Below are 6,020 nucleotides of genomic sequence, written 5' to 3' on the forward strand. Positions count from 1 at the left end.
CTCCCCGCTCCTGCTGCTGAGAGCCTTCTCCTTGGTCCCTCTGCACCAGGCTGGTGGGAGCAGGGGAGACACCATGCCCTGGAAGATGCTTTTCCCGTGTGAGGCTTGTTCCTTGCACTGGGGGTGAGCCGAGCTCTGCACACCCCAAGGGAAGGGAGAAGGAGAGGCAGATACAGTGTCTCACCATGAACCAAATCCTCCAGCTCTTGCTATTAGAAAGGATGGGGCTTGGGGACATCATTGCAAGGATCCCGTTGGGCCCCACGCATCTTGCTACGAGTCTTCAAGACAAGAAAAAGTAGTAGCATCCTTCTGCCCTTGCCGCAAAGAAGGCGAATGGTGTCCTCAGCTGCATTAGACAAAAGTATTGCCAGCAGGTCAAAGGAGGTGGTCCCTCCCCTCTGCCCAGCACTGGTGAGGCCACAGCTGGAGCGCTGGGTCCAGTGCTGAGCTCCCCAGTACAAGAGAGACATGGACATACTGGGGAGAGCCCCAAGAAGGGCCATGAAGATACTGAAGGGACTGGAGCATCTCTGCTATGAGGAAAGGCTGAGAATGCTGGGACTGCTCAGTCTGGAGAAGAGAAAGCTCAGGGAGGACCTTCTCAATGTCTATAAATACCTGATGGGAGAGTGCCAAGAGGACGGAGCCAGGCTCTTTCCCGTGGTGCCCAGTGCCAGGACCAGAGGCCACGGGCACAAACTGAAACACAGGAGGGTCCCTCTGAACATCGGGAAAGACTTTTCACTGTGAGGGTGAGCGAGCACTGGCACAGGTTGTCCAGGGAGGTTGTGGAGTCTCCATGCTTGGAGATATTAGAGTCATCTTGACATGGTCCTCGACAAGTGTCTCTAGATAGCCCTGCTTGAGCAGGGCGTTGGAGCAGCTGACCTCCAGAGATCCCTTCTCACCTCAACCAGCCTGTGATTCTGTGATTCTGTAGCTGCTGCGTGTGGTGTGGTTGCAATCCCATTGCATGCCAGTGTCCATGCCAGGGAATTACTGCTCTGCAAAACGACGTGAATCCTAATGCCTTGGGGGGGTTCGAGCTTTGTGAGCAAGATATGGACTTGTACTGCCTTTGTGCCACTTTGTGTGCTTCTCAGCCCTTCGATTTGCTGTCCATAACAGTCATTTTATCTGTTTGCCTCCAGGAAGCTTCCGGTCTTCCCAACTTATGTGAACAGATACATGGAAGTAGGGTTTTCTGGTCAAACCTGACTTTGGTAAGTCTCCGTGGTACTTTGTGCGTGGGTGTATTTAAAACGTGTCAGTGGTGTCATTCCTCTGCTTGATAGACGCGCTCATGCTGGTTTGGCTTTGTAATCTGCTTTACGGACTAAAATGCAATATTCCCTTCGGTCACAGGCTGAAGAAGCAGAAATGCAAGGACGCTTGTCTTTGGTGAAACGTGTTTCTTATTCATAGTACCATTTATGGTTTTAGGAGTAGTTGCCCAACTTACATGTAAATTATACTCGCTAACATTTATCAACTTCATTGCTAAGGAAGGAGGATGAAGGTGAATTTAAAACAACACCTAGGGAAAGCACTGAAGCCCTCGGCGTGTGAACCATTGGATGTGCTGACTGTGGGTCACTTGAACAAACCGGAAAGTGCTGCTCTGGCTCCTCCTGCAGCACAGAGGACAGCCAGGAAAGGTCCACATCGCATGCACCAATCTCCTTCTGGTTTGAACGGGAATCTACGGATGTTCATACCCCAGAGGGATTCGAGCAACTAAGACTGGGCACCCAGTTCTCCCATCCTCACCAGTTCCCCACCGCCTCTCGTGCCTCCTTCCCTCCTGCCAGCCCTCTCCAGCCCCTGTCATACGCTGGGGTGGCCGGGGCTCAGCCAGCCTCGTCCCCTGCAAGCCCAGGGGGCAGGAGGGATGGTGCAAAGCAACGAGCAAACGTCACCGCTTTTCTAGCAACATCAGCAACGCGGGAACGGGACCATCCTGCCTCTTGCCGGCAGTGGCAGCTCCGCCGCTGGGGTGGAGCAAGGCAGGAGCAGCCCATCCCCAGGGGACTTTTCTGCTTTGCCGGCTATTTTCTACCTTTCAGACGTTAAGAATCACTCGGAGATGAGCAACCCCTCGTGAAAGGTTTTATTTTGTAGGGAAGTTGGGGGCTTCTGCCTCTACCTGGGAACCTTGGCATGAGCTCAGTGCCTTGGGGCAACGATGTTTTCTTACCTCATCACATGCACAGAGCTGCAATATTACTGAACCCAATTTATCACCCTTTCTCTGGTGGACGAGATCTAACTTTAACCCTATTTCATACCTCCTGGCTACCTCGACCAGTGTGTTCTCATCCTGGGAAGAGTCACTGCTGCTACAGCTTCTCACATCAGCCATTTCCTTTGATTCTTCCCCTGACATCTCTGTTTTTCTTAATTTAAGCTTACCTAACATTTGGTTGTTATGTTTTGCAAATTATCTAGCATTTCTATTTTGGAGATCTACAGAAGCCTGTCAACGTTACTCCAGCAGTCTCTCTACCATGGTTCCTCCTCCTTTATGCTTGAATAGTCCTTACTTTCTGTCTCTTACCCTCCCAAAAAATCCAAAAAAGGAACAAAGCTACTGTGGGTTAAAAGAAAACGTCTCCTGTAAATAAATACCTGGTTAGGAGATGATATTCACAAGGGCGGAAATTAAAGGGGAGACAGCCGGGGACTGGTTTGAGTCCCACGTAGTTTGTCGTGCTTTTGCAAGAGAGAGAAAAGGAGTAAGCAGAGAAGCGGCAAAGTTTCCCATGACACAAATTATGAAGGGAGGTAAACATGATTTGGGAAGAGCCACAGAGAAATGCCGCGATCCTGAATCGCTGGGTGATGGAGCAGTCGCGTGTTGGTGTTGACGAACACAGGGTAATGAGCGTGGAGAAAGACAAACTGACAACGTGCACTGACAAGTTGAAAATTAGGTGTTACCACGTGGGAAAGGGCATGAAGACAACCACGGTAGCTCTCTGAAAACAGCAACTCAGCACCATCGGCTGCCCCCAAAATGGAGCAAATCGTCATGAACACTGGGAAGCAAACAGAGCAAAAGCAAAAGCATCGGCAAAAGCAAAAGCAAAAGAAAGCAAAAGCATCATTATCCCACATAGTGTCCTGAATCCTCAGATACAGCACCCAACGATTTCACCTCCTCATCTACCTCAAAATGGATTGTTTGGTGTTTCTCCTGCCACAAACACACCCGCAGAAGCTTTGCTCCAGCCCGGGCTGGCTCTGACCCTTTGTGTGTTGCTCCAATTTTGCTCCTGCGGTCTCATGCCGTGTTCATCGTGCTTTGTCTCCTCTGCTGGGGATCACTAAGGGCTCCCAAAGGGCTGATGTCTCCCTGCATTTTTTGTCTTCCCTCTACATTTCAGTACGTTGCCTCTGCTTCGCATCCATGCCCTCAACAGCATTTCTTTAAGGACCTGCCAGCCCTTAGCTGAGGAGTCACAGGAGACCCAAGTAGCCGGGAGCCTCCATCCCAGGGGAAGCCACACCATGCCTGGGTGGCACGTTGTCGTGGTTTAGCCCCCGCCGGCAGCTCAGCCCCCCCAGCCGCTCGCTCCCTCCCCCGCGGTGGGATGGGGGAGAGAATCGGAAGGGCAAAAGTAAGAAAACTTGAGGGTTGAGATAAAGCAGTTTAATAGGGAAAGCAAAAGCCACGCACGCAAGCAAAGCAAAGTGAGGAATTAATTCACTTCCCATGGGCAGGCAGGGGTTCAGCCATCTCCAGGGCTCCATCACGGGTAACGGTGACTTGGGAAGACAAACGCCATCACTCCCAACGTCCCCCCCTTCCTTCTTCTTCCCCAGCTTTATATACTGAGCATGACGCCATGTGGTATGGAATGTCCCTTTGGGCAGTTTGGATCAACTGTCCTGGCTGTGCCCCCTCCCAGCTTCTTCTGCACCCGGCAGAGCAGGGGAAGCTGAAAAGTCCTTGGCCAGTGCAGCAACAACTCAAACATCTCTGTGTTATCAACGCTGTCTTCAGCACAAATCCAAACCATAGCCCCACACCAGCCACTATAAAGAAAATTAACTCTGTCTCAGCTGAAACCAGGACACACGTCAAGAAGAGCCACACCATGTCTGGGTGGCACATCAAGAAGAGCCACACCATGTCTGGGTGGCACACAAGAAGAGCCACACCATGCCTGGGTGGCACACAAGAAGAGCTTTGTGCCATGGGCAGGAGATGGGCTGAGCTTGGCCATGACTCCCTTGCCCAGCACCGTGCCCCTGGGGGGAAGGAGAGGTGGCAAGCACATGTGATGCAGCGTTTTCCATTTAAATGCTCTGATGGGAAGAATGACAGTTTCCGCATTAACGGACCCCTGATTTCTGGAGTTCAGTTACGAGCTGCTGGGAAAGGCACAGGCTGAGGGGCAGGGGGGGCTGGATGCCAGTAGGAGGACAGAGGAAAGGGCCCAGGTGGTAGGTGGAGGTGGGACAGGACAGGATGGGACAGAATGAGTCGCAGGTGGAGGAGGGATGGTGGCAGTTGGAAGTGGGATTGGGGTTGCTGGAAGGTGGCGGAACAGGCCCAGGTGGCAGTTGGAGGAGGGAAGGGGATGGGATGGGGATGGGATGGGGATGGCATGGCGTGGCATAGGGATGGGATTAGATGGGACGGGAAAGGATGGGTGGCAGCTGGAGGAAGGATGGGGACGGGATGGGGATGGCGTGGCATGGCGTGGCATGGCATAGGGATGGGATTAGATGGGATGGGAAAGGATGGGTGGCAGTTGGAGGAAGGATGGGGTGGCGTGGCGTGGCGTGGCGTGGCATGGCATGGCGTGGCATGGCATGGCACGAGATGGGTGGCAGTTGGAGGAAGGATGGGGTGGCGTGGGGTGGCGTGGCGTGGGGTGTCATGGCATGGCGTGGCGTGGCGTGGCGTGGCACGAGATGGGTGGCAGTTGGAGGAAGGATGGGGTGGCGTGGGGTGGCATGGCATGGCGTGGCGTGGCGTGGCGTGGCACGAGATGGGTGGCAGTTGGAGGAAGGATGGGGTGGCGTGGGGTGGCATGGCGTGGGGTGGCGTGGGGTGGCGTGGCATGGGGTGGCATGGCGTGGCGTGGCATGGCATGGCATGGCATGGCATGGCACGAGATGGGTGGCAGTTGGAGGAAGGATGGGGTGGGGTGGCATGGCGTGGCGTGGCACGAGATGGGTGGCAGTTGGAGGAGGGATGGGGTGGCGTGGGGTGGCGTGGCGTGGGGTGTCATGGCATGGCGTGGCGTGGCGTGGCGTGGCACGAGATGGGTGGCAGTTGGAGGAAGGATGGGGTGGCGTGGGGTGGCATGGCATGGCGTGGCGTGGCACGAGATGGGTGGCAGTTGGAGGAAGGATGGGGTGGCGTGGGGTGGCGTGGCGTGGGGTGGCGTGGGGTGGCGTGGCATGGGGTGGCATGGCGTGGCGTGGCATGGCATGGCATGGCATGGCATGGCACGAGATGGGTGGCAGTTGGAGGAAGGATGGGGTGGGGTGGCATGGCATGGCGTGGCGTGGCGTGGCACGAGATGGGTGGCAGTTGGAGGAGGGATGGGGTGGCGTGGGGTGGCATGGCATGGCGTGGCGTGGCACGAGATGGGTGGCAGTTGGAGGAAGGATGGGGTGGCGTGGGGTGGCGTGGCGTGGGGTGGCGTGGGGTGGCGTGGCATGGGGTGGCATGGCGTGGCGTGGCATGGCATGGCATGGCATGGCATGGCACGAGATGGGTGGCAGTTGGAGGAAGGATGGGGTGGGGTGGCATGGCATGGCGTGGCGTGGCGTGGCACGAGATGGGTGGCAGTTGGAGGAGGGAAGGGAAGGGAGGGAAGGAGAGAGGAGGGGAGGGAAAGCAGGTAGAAGGGGGTTGGGATGGTGGGAGGCGGCAGATGGAGCCCAGGTGGCAGCTGGAAGATGGCAGGGCAGGGCTGGGTGGCAGCAGGGTGAGGGGTTGGGGCGGGGACAGGACGGGTCCAGGCCGGGGCAGGACACGGAGGCCCCCAGTGCCAGCT

The sequence above is a fragment of the Mycteria americana genome, chromosome 1, assembly GCF_035582795.1.
Source record: "Mycteria americana isolate JAX WOST 10 ecotype Jacksonville Zoo and Gardens chromosome 1, USCA_MyAme_1.0, whole genome shotgun sequence".
Taxonomy (NCBI): Eukaryota; Metazoa; Chordata; class Aves; order Ciconiiformes; family Ciconiidae; genus Mycteria; species Mycteria americana.